The sequence below is a fragment of the Tenrec ecaudatus genome, unplaced genomic scaffold, assembly GCF_050624435.1.
Source record: "Tenrec ecaudatus isolate mTenEca1 unplaced genomic scaffold, mTenEca1.hap1 Scaffold_363, whole genome shotgun sequence".
Taxonomy (NCBI): Eukaryota; Metazoa; Chordata; class Mammalia; order Afrosoricida; family Tenrecidae; genus Tenrec; species Tenrec ecaudatus.
In genome coordinates this window covers 271,947-286,053 of record NW_027459091.1, presented here as the reverse complement: position 1 = coordinate 286,053, position 14,107 = coordinate 271,947, and the positions used below count along the sequence as shown (strand labels likewise).

General features: G+C 42.6%; 1 pseudogene; it reads right to left on the bottom strand.

The window, feature by feature from the left end:
* Positions 1-371: 371 nt before the first annotated feature.
* On the bottom strand, positions 372-2,470 carry LOC142436489 (cyclin-C pseudogene; annotated as a pseudogene).
* Between the last annotated feature and the right edge of the window lie 11,637 nt (positions 2,471-14,107).

The following is a 14,107-nucleotide window of genomic DNA, read 5'->3' as shown; positions in this document are numbered from 1 at the left end:
TATTATATTCATGAACATATTTGTAGTATATGCTAATATGTATATAGAACTATTCTCTGGCAAACCTATATTTATTCATGGGGCTAGTCCCATTCTCCTTCCCACAACTGCTCAGATTTTGTGGTTTTTCTATCTATCTATTTATCTCTCTAGCTATCCTTGTATGTTATTGTTATTATTGGAGTATTTATCTCTGTTGCCTTTAATGCTTGTAGTCTACTGAGAAAGGATAGTGTTTTGATGTTCCAAATGTTTCCTCATTTTCTGGGTTACATGACACAAACCAATAGAAGAAGAGAAAAGAAAAAAATTTAACCCAAGTAATAACACCAACAATAAAACCTATTTAGTCTTTTTTTTTTTTTGGAGAACTTTCTTTTATTCTTGCAGTTTTATACCAGGAATTCAACATTTAATAATCCATTTTCCACAATGAACCCTTAAATTGTACACTGACATCCTTTAACTCCTTAACTTATTTACCACTCTCCTTCAAGTCTGAAGAAAATTATTAATTCATTGAGTTCCACAGACAGCACAGTCCCACTGAGATGACATTGAGCCTGAACTCCTCCACTCATATCAGAATTAAGAACAGCCAGTATCAAACTGGCCCGAAACCTGATTGTGTTCTTGGCTCAGGATATCTATAGTAAATTTGTGAAGTCACACTAAAACAGAAAAATTAAGTAAGGGATGTATGTATTATAAAATTTTTTTCACAGTACAGTAAAAATTAACATTGAAAGTTTACCAAATTTTAACCATATAATCGGTGTTTTAGCCAATTAAAAAATTTTAAATGCTTGATTAACTGTGACTCAATTGCAAATAACTTCATGTAGGATCTTTTTTTTTCTTTTAAAGTTTGCCCAGCCTTTTAAAATGTTTACAGAATTAATATAACTTTTAAAACATCAAAATATGCTTGCTGTACATATTGCACTTTTCTGCTAGAACTGGGCTAGAGTCTTCCCTGGCAAGACACCAAAACTATTGAATAAAATATACTTTTAAATCAATAGGTACTTGATTATTTTCCCTGAAATCATCAACATCATTACCAAAATCTTCCAGGATTTTGTAAGATTTGATTCCTTAAATACAGCTTTAAAATTAAGTTAAAGAGGGAAAAAAGCCCTCAGATGTTTGACTTTTATTGTCCTTGTTCTGGTCCTTCAGTGACCAAAGAGGATTTAAAACAAATTGTGTTCATGTTTCCTGACTTAATAAAAAGCTACAAATCCAAATTTTAAAATTATATTATTCAACTTAAAAATTATACTAATCAAAGAGCTATAAATCTTGATATGTCTATGTCTGTCTATCTGCAGGTTCCTTAGAAACTTTCAAAATTTTTATAATTAAGAGGTTTTAATCAATGATGCAGTAAAATCAAACCAGGTAAGGAAAATTATTTTGCAAAAATAAATCACTTCCCAAAGTGCTTGACAGAAACCAACTATTCATTTTCATTTGTGTTCCATTGAAGACATTACTGAAATCTGTCCAATGGTTTATTTCCAAGTGGTCCACTATGAAAATCTTCGGAATGTTCTAAGACTGGCTGTAGCTAGAGTTCTGACTTCCATTTGGACCCTGCTCTCCTTCACTGTTTGGAGGTGGTTTTGGTTTGGGCATCTTACTAAGAATAGTTGCCATCTCTTTTCTCTCATCAAAATTCTTCCACTGTTCATAGAGTTTTAAAATGACCCTGATTATTTCCAAAATCTTTTCCATGTCCACAGAAAGCTCAGCAAACCATTGTCTGGCATCTTTCTGCTGTACAACACAGGCCACATGTAGGCAAGCTAAAGCTATCATGAAAGGAGGGTACAGTAGGCAAAGCTCCGTTCGATAGGTATCATTCACTATCCTCCATGCCAGGGGAAGCAACATGTCTTCTTGGCCCATGTCCTGCACATACTGGAGCAAAGGTCTATAAGGATGATACACTATCAAGCAACAATCCATTAGTTCTAAAAGATAAAATTCACATTCTAATACATGATTCATCCTATAAGGAAACTCCTTTGGAAAGGCATATGAAAATCTAGTTTTTAATACAGAAGTAGCAGCAGCAATCAACCTTGTATTTGAGACTACTCCAAATTCCTCTACTTTGGATGCCAAAAACACACAAGTAGGAGCCATTAATACGGGATCTATACTTTTCAGAGAATACCTGGCATAGAATCTCTTGAAATAGACTGTAGCAGTGGCAATAACTTGCTGTCTTAATTTAAGATGTTCAACTAATGCCTGAATAACATTTGTAAAAAATATTTGTAGTTTCCAATACTCTTCTTCTGAGAGAAATTTTAAGTCCTTTTGGCGCTCCTTCAGAAGGTCTTGTTTATCCAAAATCCATTGCAAATAGTGGGAGCTCTGCCAAAAGTTCCCTGCCATGGAACACAGCTTGTCCTGATGAAGAAGCACCAGCCGGCGGAGCGACCCGCGGAGCGACCATAGACCCAGCCCGCTCGGTACCCGAGCTCCGTGACTGCAACCAGCTCCACTCCGCTCCGCGGCGGCAACCCCAATTTAGTCTTTTGGTTAAGAATTACTCAGACTTCCCCACTCCTAGGCTAACCCTTGAAAGAAAAAGAATGAGATAAAAGACCATAGGGAGGAAGAAAGGAGAGTGAGAGGCAAGGGAATAAAGAAAGAAGGTGGCAGGGTTGTGTGAACAATTAATGTGGACCTTCTTTGATGTGTATTAAAAATAATATTGACTGGTTTTTTCAATACTCACCAAAAATTATTTATATCAATCAAGAAAACCTCACTACTCTGGAATCAATTATGACATATAGCAACCCTTTGGACAGAGTATAGAACTGCCCCTGTGGGTTTCCAAGGCTGTAAATCGTTACAGGAGTAGAAAATCTCATATTTCTCTTGGGGAGTGGGGGTGGGGTGGGGGGAGTTTCGAACTTCTGATCTTGCAGTTAGAAGTCCAACTCATAATCTACTTCACCAACAGGGCTCCTCCTTTCATCATTAATCTAGACTGTTTGACCTTCTTGGCTTACTGGGTTTTATTTTCTCGCTTTGGAAGATATGGTACCAAAATACACACCATTTCCTAGCCCCCCAAAAAATCAAAAGTAAGCACAAAAAAAAAAAAAGGAAAAACTAGCAACCCAATCCAAACCAACTAACCTATTTAGCCATATAGATAAAGGATACTAGTAGCCAACCTCTGTGTTGGGGGCAATAGGGATGGATGGGGACTGTGGTTAACAGGCACATGTCAGCTCATCCACAGGGGACATTCAAATTCTAGCTCCAGACTGTTGTTGCCTTGGGGAAATGCAAGGATTTTAAGGCCTGATTTTCTGTTTGTAACTGAGATGCTGAGAATATAAAATTCGATGTGAAATCGTCAACTTTTCAAATATTGGATCACATTAGTTAAAACCACTTTTCAGGCTGCTCATCATCATACTAGCACATCATTAGGCTAAAATCATATCAAAGACATCTGGTTTGTCCCCTGTGCCCTTTAAGGACAACTGAAACATAAGGACGGGAATGTGACATTCATTCTTCCTCTAGACCCTCACCCTTTGCCTCCATTGGCTGGCGTTCATAGAAGAGGCAGACGGTTTTGTTCAACTTCAGCATAATCAGAGTCCTGAGAGTTAAACACAATACATATATAATTTCATACTAGTCGTTTTAATATTAGCCCAAACAAAACCAACAAAAACCCAACCCGTTGCTGTTATGTTGGTTCTGGCTCCCGAGGACCCCCTAGGTGCCAGGGAGAAACTACACATCACAGGTTTCTCAAGCCTGTGGGCTTCTAGAAGCAGGCCATTATTTATTTCTTCTGAGGGGTGCAACTGCCCACCACTTGATACGTTGAGTTCTTAACCATTTGTGCCACCCAGGGTCTCCCAGTCTTCGTATGTGACCCCCAAATTCCTTGACAGGCTACCTATAGGAAGGTAGAGTCTATGCCCTTTCCCCTTAAATTGGGATGTTTCATGACCTCTGTGACCAATAGATTATGGAGAAGATGACACTGTGACATCTAGTTTGGGCAACACCCTTCCCTCCCCCAAAGTGCTTCACAGCTTCTGAAAAATCCCTTCAAAGTCTTCTTCTTGAGTGCTCACCCTCAGAATGTCCAGCCTCCACGTGCTACCTCTCAGAACACTTCTCTGCACCCGGACACTATGCTGAAAGAAGCCTGAGCCACCTGGAAAGGCCACGTGGAGACACTCCAACCAACAACCCAGCTAAGCACCCAGCTAATGGCCAGCTTCAGCTGCCAGCCCTCTGAGTGCACGTGTACGCACTGGAGTCACCAGAGGCCCCTGCCCCAGTTCCCATGTGACTGCCAACTCATGGGAGACTCCAAGCACGACCCAGTGGCCTCCCAGAAACCACAGGATGATGGTCCTTGTTTGAAGCCACTGCGTTTGGCCGAGGGGGCGTTTCTTGCCCAGCCACAGGGATGAGAACCTGCATCTCAACAACATGCAGGTGTGTGAGGGGGCCGTCTCTTGAGCAAGGCAGCCTCCCTTCTTGTCAACTCCTGGGGATTTTTGTTGTTCTTGCCACTGCTGCCCCAATTCCCCAGGAGCTAGAGGAAGGCAGGCAGCAGGCCTCAGGTGGCCAGGAGGCAGGAGCCTCTGTGGGATGCAGTTACAATGGGAGATATAACCTTAAAGGCAGGAGCCTGACTTTACCTTTGTCTCCTGGAGATTTGGGGTGCAGAACACCTGTCAAATCCCATCTTCTGTCCAACCCTGATCATATGTCTGTCTTATGTTTGCACACAGGACGCAGACTTGTGAGCACCCAAAGAACAGGGTCTGGCGCCAAAAAACCAGCGCCAAAAGGAACTGATGTTTCTCCAGCAATGGGGAGGGGTGGGATGAGAGGAAGAAAGGAGTACAAATCACTGGATGAAAACAAGGTGGGGAAAGGAAGGAGGAAAGGGAGAGAGTGAAGGAGGGAGACTGTGAGGCTGAAGGGAAAAGGCAGGGAAGGAAAGGAGAAAGGTGGGGGTGGGGAGAGAAGAGCGAAGAAGAAATGGAGGAGTGCGGGAGGGAAGATGGAAGGTGAAGGCAGGCAGGAAGACGTGAGCAAAGGGAGGGAAGGAAGAAAAGAGAAAGAGAAGGGCAAGAAGAAGAAAGGAAGGTAGGGAAGAAAGGAAGAAAACGAGAAACCTAATGTCAATGGCACCCTCTATGTTTTTATTTCCTGTTTTTCTGAGGTAGCCTCTTCAGCAGAAGCAAATGGGCTGAATCGCCTCAAACTCCACCTAGGTAGAAAGCACGGGTTTCATTTCGCCAGGGCCTGTGAAAATGTTTGAACTGAGCAGCATTAACACGGAGACAGCGATTACCCCACGTGGCTGTTGCACTCTGATGATACCAAGGCAATGGGAATGGGGGCTCATTATTTCACCAGGTGACAAAAAAAATTGTATTTTGACGTTTCACCCTGAACGTGGGGAAGGGGGGCGTGGGGGAGGAATCAGGGGCCCTTTGTGGAGTCTCCTCTTGCCATTGTGATGCCCCTTGGCCTGCCAACAACCTGAGGTCCTGCACTTTGCCAGTGAGGGGCTTGGCTGCAGGCCCTAGCCCAGCATTTCTTGTCAGATTTACTGTGACAAGTGATGGGAGAAAAGCAAGATGCTGTTAACAGCGCATCCGTTCAGACCCTGCTATTTAGAAATTTGGATTTATATTTTGTCAGAGAGAAGTAGCACTGATGTTAATCTTTGCACTACCCTTGGAAAAAAAGCATTCATAATCTTAAAACAATAATCCATAGCATTTGTGGAGCTCTGAGAACCAAGGGATGGTCAGAAGCATTTTTAGACAGATGTCTCATTTCATCTTCAAAGCAACCCAGTGAGGAATAAGAAAAGTTGGCTTATGACTTCCCTTTTGGAAAGTGAGTCTTTGGAAGCACAGAGAGGTCCAAGGTCACATAGTCAATAAGTTAGAGAGCCTGGATTTGAACCTGAGCGGTCTGCTGCCAGAGGTACATTTTTTGCTTGTGTTTATTAAGGCAACTTGCAGCCCTGGCAAGGATTCAGATAGAATTGAGGATCATTTTTTTAAACAATTTATTAGGGGCTCATACAACTCTTATCACAGTTCATACATATACATACATCAATTGTATAAAGCACATCTGTGCAGTCTTTGCCCTAATCATTTTTTTTCTCCACTTTTCTTTTCTTGCATTTTAATACGGACTCATACAACTCTTATCACAATCCACCCATATTCATACTTCAATTGTATAAAGCACATCCATACATTCCCTACCCCAATCATTCTCAAAGCATTTGCTCTCCACTTAAGCCCTTTGCATCAGGTCCTCTTTTTTTCCCCCTCCCACCCCTTCCCCTCTCCCTCATGTGCCCTTGGTAATTTATACATCGTTATTTTGTCATATCTTGCCCTATCCGGGGTCTCCCTTCCCCGGTTCTCTGCTGTCCCTCTCCCAGGGAAGAGGTCACATGTGGATCCTTGTAATCAGTTCCCCCTTTCCAACCCACTCACCCTCCACTCTCCCAGCATCGCCCCTCACACCCTTGGTCCTGAAGGTATCGTCCACCCTGGATTCCCTGTACATCCAGCCCTCATATGTACCAGTATACAGCCTCTGCCCTATCCAGCCCTAACAGTGCTTCTCTCTATCCTTGTGGAGCCCTGGTGATGGGCTGGGCTGCTAAGTAGTAGGTTAAACAGGCTTTCCCCTCCTGTGAAAAGTTACACTCTCGGGAAACTCACGGGTTGCTCTGAATCAAGGTCAACTCAATGGCAGTGAGTTTGGCTTTTTAATGTCTCTCCCTGTTGTTGTTGTTGTTGTTGTTGTTGTTAGTTTGCCATCCAGTTGGTTCTGGTCCATGGCAAACCTATTCACAGCAGAATGTAACAATAACAGCTCCTCCTCCATCCACCCAAGTGTTCCTATGCTCAGTCCTCTTGTTGTAGTCACTGTGTCAATCCAGCTCTTCAAGGGCCTTCACCCTTTTTTCACAGCCCTTCCATTTTTCTAAGCATGATGCCTCTCCAGGGACTGGTCTCCACTGACAACATGTCCAAAGTCTCACCATCCTTACTTCTAATGGGAATTCTGGCCGTACTTCCAAGACAGATTTTGTTTGTTCTTTTGGCAGTCCATGGTACTGTCAATATTCTTTGCCAGTACCATGGTTCAAATTCATAGTTTACCTGGGTCTTCTTCACTCAATGGCAAGCTTTTCACATGCAGATGAGGCAAATGAAAATACCATGGTTTGGATCAGGTGCACTTCCTGCTTAAAGTAACATCCTAACTTTTCAACATTCTAAAGAGCTCTTATGCAGCAGATCTACCCAGTGCAATGTATTTTTTCATCTCTTGACTGCTGCTTCCAGGAGCATTGCTTGTGGATCCAGACAAGACAAAATCCCTGACAACTTCAAGTTTTTCTCGATTTATCATCATGTTACCTATTGGTTCAGTTGTGAGGACTTTGGTTTTCTTTGTGTTGAGTTGTATCCCACATTGAAGTCTGCAATCCTTGATCTTCACCAGCAAGTGCTTCAAGTCCCCCATCCTTGTCAGCAAGCCAAACTGTGTCGTCTGCATATAGCAGGTTGTTAATAATATTTCCTCCAAATCTGATTCTGTGTTCTTCTTCATATAATTTGGCTTCTCTGATTATTTGCTCACCATACAGATTGAAAAAGTATAATAAGTGGGTGTAACCTGGATGCACACCTTTCTTGATTCTTAAACCATGCAATCTACCCTTGTTCTATTTTTGCTACTGCTTCTTAATCCATGTACAAGTTTCACATGAGCAAGACAAAGTGTTCTGGAATTCCCTTCTCAAAACTATCCATGTTTTGTTATGATCCACACAGTCAGATACCTTGGGTGTTAATAAAACATAAGTAAACATCTTTGGGGTATTCACTGCTTTCAGGCAAGATCCATCTGATATCTGATATCCTTTGTTCCACATCCTCTTCTGAATCTGGCTTAAATCTCTGGGAAACCAAACTCACTGCCTTGTAGTTGATGACAACTCATCCTGACCCTATAGTATAGGGTAGAACTAACTGCCCCTGTGAGTTTCTGAGACTGTAACTCATTATGGGAGTAGAAAACCTTGCCTTTCTCCCACGGAGTGACTGGTGGTTTTGAACTGCTGACCTTGGGGTTTGCAATCCAACCTGTAACCACTGTGCCACGATGGCTCTTGAATGCTGAATATGGTAACTTTCTGTCAATGAATTAATGCAACTGTTGTTGTATTAGCTTCAGTGCAATTTGACTCATATGTGATGCCAATGATAGGGGTACATAATTCGACCATTCCGTTTGTCTCCCTTCTTTGGTATGTATACACATATGGATCTCTTCCAGTCCGTTAGCCAAGTAGCTGTATTCCAAATTTCCTGACATAGATGAGTGAGTGCTGCCAGTGCTTTATCGGCTTGTGGAAACATTTCAATAGATATCCCAGCAATTCCTGGCATCTTGTTTTGGGCTAGTGCTTTCCATGCATCTTGGATTTCTTCTTTCCTGACCATTGGTTCTTGCTCATATGTTACCTCCTGAAATGGTTGAATGTTGGTCTATTCTTTTTGATACAGTGACTCCATATTGTTTCCATCTTCCTCAGATGTTTCCTTCATCATTCAATATTTTTCCCATAGAATTTTTTAATATTGCACCTCGAGACTTGACATTTTTCTTCAGTTCTTTCAGTTTAAGATATGCTGAATATGATCTGTTTTGGTTTTCTAACTCTAGGCCTTTGCACATTTTGTGATAATATTTTACTTTGTATTCTCGAGTTGTCCTTTGAAATTTTCTTTTTAGCTCTTTACTTCATCATTTCTTCCATTTGCCTTAGCGACTCTCTGATTAAGAGTAAGTTTCAGAGTCTCTTCTGACATGCACTTGTATCTTTTCTTTACTTTTTTTTTAAAATGACACTGTGCTTTATTCAGAGATGTTCTCAAAATTTGGTGGGTTATTATCAAGGTTGTATATTGACTCTCGTGTACTTGTTTGCATTTTCTTTAACTTCAACTTGAGCTCACATATGAACAATTGCTGATCTGTTCCACAATCAGCCCCTGGACTGGTTTCAGTTGCTGATATTGAGCTTCTTTTATTGTTTCTTCCCACAGGTGTAGTCAATTTGATTTCTGTGTATTCCATCTGGAGAAGTCCACATTTATGGTCACCTTTTTTGTTGTTGATCATATGTTTGAAGAAATCATTAATCATGCAAAATTCTAACATACAATCAAGATAAATTGGTAATTATTGGTGATTGGAGTGCAAATGTAGGAATCAAAGAGGAAAGAACAGAAGTTGGAAAACATAGTATATGCTATCAGCAATTTATTGGTCTTGCAAACTCTGTCATGCGATCTCCAGCTTGGTTTCTATCACCAAGACCATATTTTTCAACTACTGATCCTTCCTCTTTGTTTTCAACTTTTGCATTCCAATAGCATTTTGATAGCAAGTCTGACAAATTTGGGACTGAATATGGTGGTAGAATTATTCAATTTCTGTGTCACCAGCTTTGGGTGGTTGGTGCATAAATTTGAACAATAGTTGTATTGATTGGTTCTCCTTGAAGGGGGCTACATAGCATCCTATCAAAGATAGCATTGTACATTAAAATAGATCTTAAAATGTCCTTTTGATGATGAATGCAATGTTGTTTCTCTTGATTGTGTCATTTCCAGCAGAGTAAACCATAAGATTTTCTGTTTCAAAATGGTCAATATCAGTCCATTTCCGCTAACTAATGCTTACAATATCAATCTTTATGTATTCCATTTCATTTTTAATGACTTCCAATGTCCCTAGATTCATATTTCATACATCCCAAGTTTCAATTATTAATGACGATTTGAACTGTTTCTCCTCATTTTGAGTTGTGCCCCATCAGCAAATGAAGGTCCTGATAGCTATACTCGATTTGCATCATTATGGTCGACTTGCCTATGAAAAGCCAGCTCTTCCTCTTCCTCAGCCGTATTTTGAATACTTTCCAAGTTGAAGAGCTCATCATCTGGCACACGTTCTGACAATGTTCTTCTGTTGTTCATGGGGGGTCTAGTAACTGACAGTGTTGCTGCTATCCATAGGGTTTTCAATGGCTCATTCTTCCCATGCGGGCAGCCAATTCCTTCTTCATTGTCTGTTCTTTGTCTGGAAGCTCTTTGGGTGACCCTGCTGGTATATGAAATGCCAATCACATAGCTCCCAGTATCACACAAAACAAAAGTCACCACAGTACCACAAAATGCCAGACAAGTGATGGACCTCTATTCTTAGTGAGACGTGGCCTGGTGGGAGGAGGGGCCCTTAGTTGGTTCTGATCCACTTACTGGAACAAATACTGTTAGTTCTTATTTTGTAAATGTGAAATGCATAAAAGAGACCCCCCAAAATATCCTCCAATTCAGACTTTCTGCCTTTTAAAAGAGGATAACTCACTCTGATTCAAAGTAATTGAGGTGTTTGGTTTTCCCCTCCCTCTGAGGCTACAGAGACTAGACTAATCACAGCTGAGGTGGAGCGACTGAAATGACTTAAAGCACCTGCTAGACTGGCTGTCAGAAGCAGCTACAGTCAACAGCTACAGACTGACAGAGCTGCTCAGCCAAGAGCTGAGGGTTCTCAACTCCCACTTCTACTGATGGGCACAGCCAGTGGCCTCTGGGAGTTGACTGGAACCCAGCAGCCAGCTGTGAGGAGCAAGCTAATTCATCTCAGCCTGGCCCAGGTCATCAAGTCACTGAAGGAGTATTGGGAAAGAGGGAAGAAATTTGGGATCCCACATTTGGCCACAGACAAAAGTTGTTCTGTGTTTAGACAGTAGTTCTGGGCCTGAGTTTGGGGCAGGTGTGATGAAGGAAAGTGGGCTCCCTCCCTGCATCTGGGAACAGATGGTGGGGCTGCCCTGGAAATAGCAGGCCAGTCAGGTGGAGCAAAAAAGGCTTGGACTCTAAAGCCCTGGCAGGGCAACTGAAGCTACCTCGACTGTTTTTTCTTAACCCAATGGCTCCCGCTACCCTCACCACCCCCAACTAGGTAAAAGGGAAGAAAGATGCATTTTCTTTACAGAGGCAACTTTCTAGAAAGGAGACCAGCCCACCAGCTGTGAAAGGTCCCCTTAAACCATTTTACTTTGAGCAGGAGGAAGAAATGTTGAGATTCCCAGAGCCACGTGGAATTGTGGATCCTCTAGTTTAGGTTCCAGTGATGCCAGATCGATTTTTCTAGAGAAAGTCAAAATTCCTGTTTTCTTAAAAAGCTCCTGATTTTTTCAAAGGCGATTCAATAACATTGGATAGAAGCCAGGTAGGCCAAAGAGCCCTGGTGGCACAGTGGGTTATGTGTTGGGCAGCTAACTAGAAGGTCAGTAGTTTGAAACCACCAGTCACACTGGGGAGCGGGGTGTGGGGGATAGGGTGGGGGTTGTGCAGAGATGAGACTTTCTAGTCCATATAGAATTTCAGCCTCGGAAACCCACAGAGGCAGTTCTGCTCGGTCTTACAGGGTCACGGTGAGTTGGAATCTTCTAGATGGCAGTGAATAAGCAGGCCAACCAGAGTCCACACAGGTCCTCATTTGGCTATGGGAGTCCCCAGTCTGTGACCCTCACAGAATCGACCTTTGTGTATCGATGTTAAAAGTGAGATCCAGAGAGGGGAGTGCCTGTCCCCTTGAGGAGCAACGAGTTGACTTTCCAGTCTCCAATCTGTAGCAGACACTCCCGGTGCTCCTTCTCTTCACTCCCAAATTCCTGATTCCGTGTACTCGCCTCAGTCACCAAGGGCCAGCTCTGAAGATCACTTTGCTGGTGCTGGCTGAATGTGCTGAGGAACATATGCCCCTGGGAACAGCCCTGACCAGGCCCCTCACTCCTTGGATGGCTAAACTCTGAGAGGCGTGTGCTACACCCTACCACTGGAGACTTCCTAAGTGATTAAGCAGCAGGTTCCCAGGTTTGTAATTGGATTCACAATCTACCCCACATCATTACCTGCATGCTCAGAGTTTCCTAAATAAGCTCATTGCCTTTAAGTCTTTGGCCAGGGTCTGCTTCAGTGAGAACCCAAACTAAGCCCAGGTCTGAATCGTTATGTGTCCTTCCTGCCATCCATTTGATGCCAACTCATGGCAACTCTATAGGATGGGGTAGAACTGCACCTGTGAGTTTCTGAGACTGGAACTTTTTTTTTTTAAACATTTTATTAGGGGCTCATACAACTCTTATTACAATCCATACATATACATACATCAATTGTATAAAGCATATCCGTACATTCTTTGCCCTAATCACTCTCAAAGCATTTGCTCTCCACTTAAGCCCTTTGCATCAGGTCCTCTTTTTTTTAACCTCCCTCCCCGCTCCCCACTCCATCATGAGCCTTTGATAATCCACAGATTGTTATTTTGTCATATCTTGCCCTATCCGGAGCCTCCCTCCCCCCCTTCTCTGCCGTCTGTCTCCCAGGGAGGAGGTTACATGTGGATCCTTGTAATCTGTTCCCCGTTTCCAACCCACTCACGCTCTAATCTCACAGTATCGCCCCTCACACTCCTGGTCCTGTAGGTATCATCCACCCTGGATTCCCTATGCCTCCAGCTCCTATATGTACCAGTGTACAACCTCTGCCCTATCCAGTCCTGCAAGGTAGAATACGGAACATGGTAGTTGTGGGGAGGAAGCATCCAGGATCTAGGGAAAGCTGTGTTTTTCATCAGTACTACATCGCACCCTGACTGACCCATCTCCTCTCCTAAACCCCTTTGTGAGGGGATCTCCAGTGGCCAGCAAATGGGCTTTGGGTCTCCACTCTGCACTTCCCCCTTCATTCACTATTTATATATATATATTACCATATATATACCATATATATGGTATATATATATTTTTTGCATAATACCTTATACCTGGTCCCTTTGGCACCATGTGATCGCACAGGCTGTTGTGCTTCTTCCATGTGGGCTTTTTTGCTTCTGAGCTAGATGGCCGCTTGTTCACCTTCAAGCCTTTAAGACCCCAGACACTATCTCTTTTGATAGCCAGGCACCATCAGCTTTCTTCGCCACATTTGCTTATGCACCCGTTTGTCTTCGCCAATCGTATCATGGAGGTGTGCAGCTAATACTGTGATTTTTTTGTTCTTTGATGCCTGATAACTGATCCCTTCGGGACCTCGTGATCACACAGGCTGGTGCGCTCTTCCATGTGGGCTTTGTTTCTTCTGAGCTAGATGGCCGCTTGTTTATCTTCAAGTCTTTAAGACCCCAGACACTATCTCTTTTGATAGCCGGGCACCATCAGCTTTCTTCACCACATTTACTTGTTCACAAGCTTTGGCTTCAGCAGTTGTGTCGGGAGGATGAGCACTGTAGAGTGCCAATTTAATAAAAGAAAGTATTCATGCATTGAGGGAGTGCTTGAGTTAAGGCCCAAGGTCCTGCCACAACCTTAATACTAAACCTATAAATATAGACACATAGATCTATTTCCCTATACATATATATATATATATACACATATATATATATATTTGCATGTACATGTCTTTGTCTAGACCTCTATAAATGCACTTTGACTCCTAGCTCTTTCCTCCATCTCCCTTGACTTTCCTCCTGTCCCACTACCATGCTCCGTCCCAAACTGGGTTACAGCTATACCTCTTCTTTTTGTAATCTTACCCTTGATCATTCCCTACCATGCCTGCCACTTCCCCCTCACTACCATTTTGAGTCCCATGTTGTTCCCTTGTCCCTGTGTTTGTTAACACCACTTCCTTACCCCCCCACACACCTTCCCCTATCCCAAGTGCCCCCGGAACTGTTGGTCCTGTTGTTTTTCCTCCAGATAGTTCATCCAGCCTGTCTTATTGAGACAGACCTGTGGAGACACTAACATGCACGAAAACAAGACAGAGGAAAACAGAGCAACAGTATACAACCAGACAACAAAACAAGAAAACAAACCACTGACAAAGAACAAAACAAAACACATCAAGAAAGAAGAGCTTATAGTTAGTTCAAGGATCATTTGTTGGACCTTAGGAGTGTTTTCCAA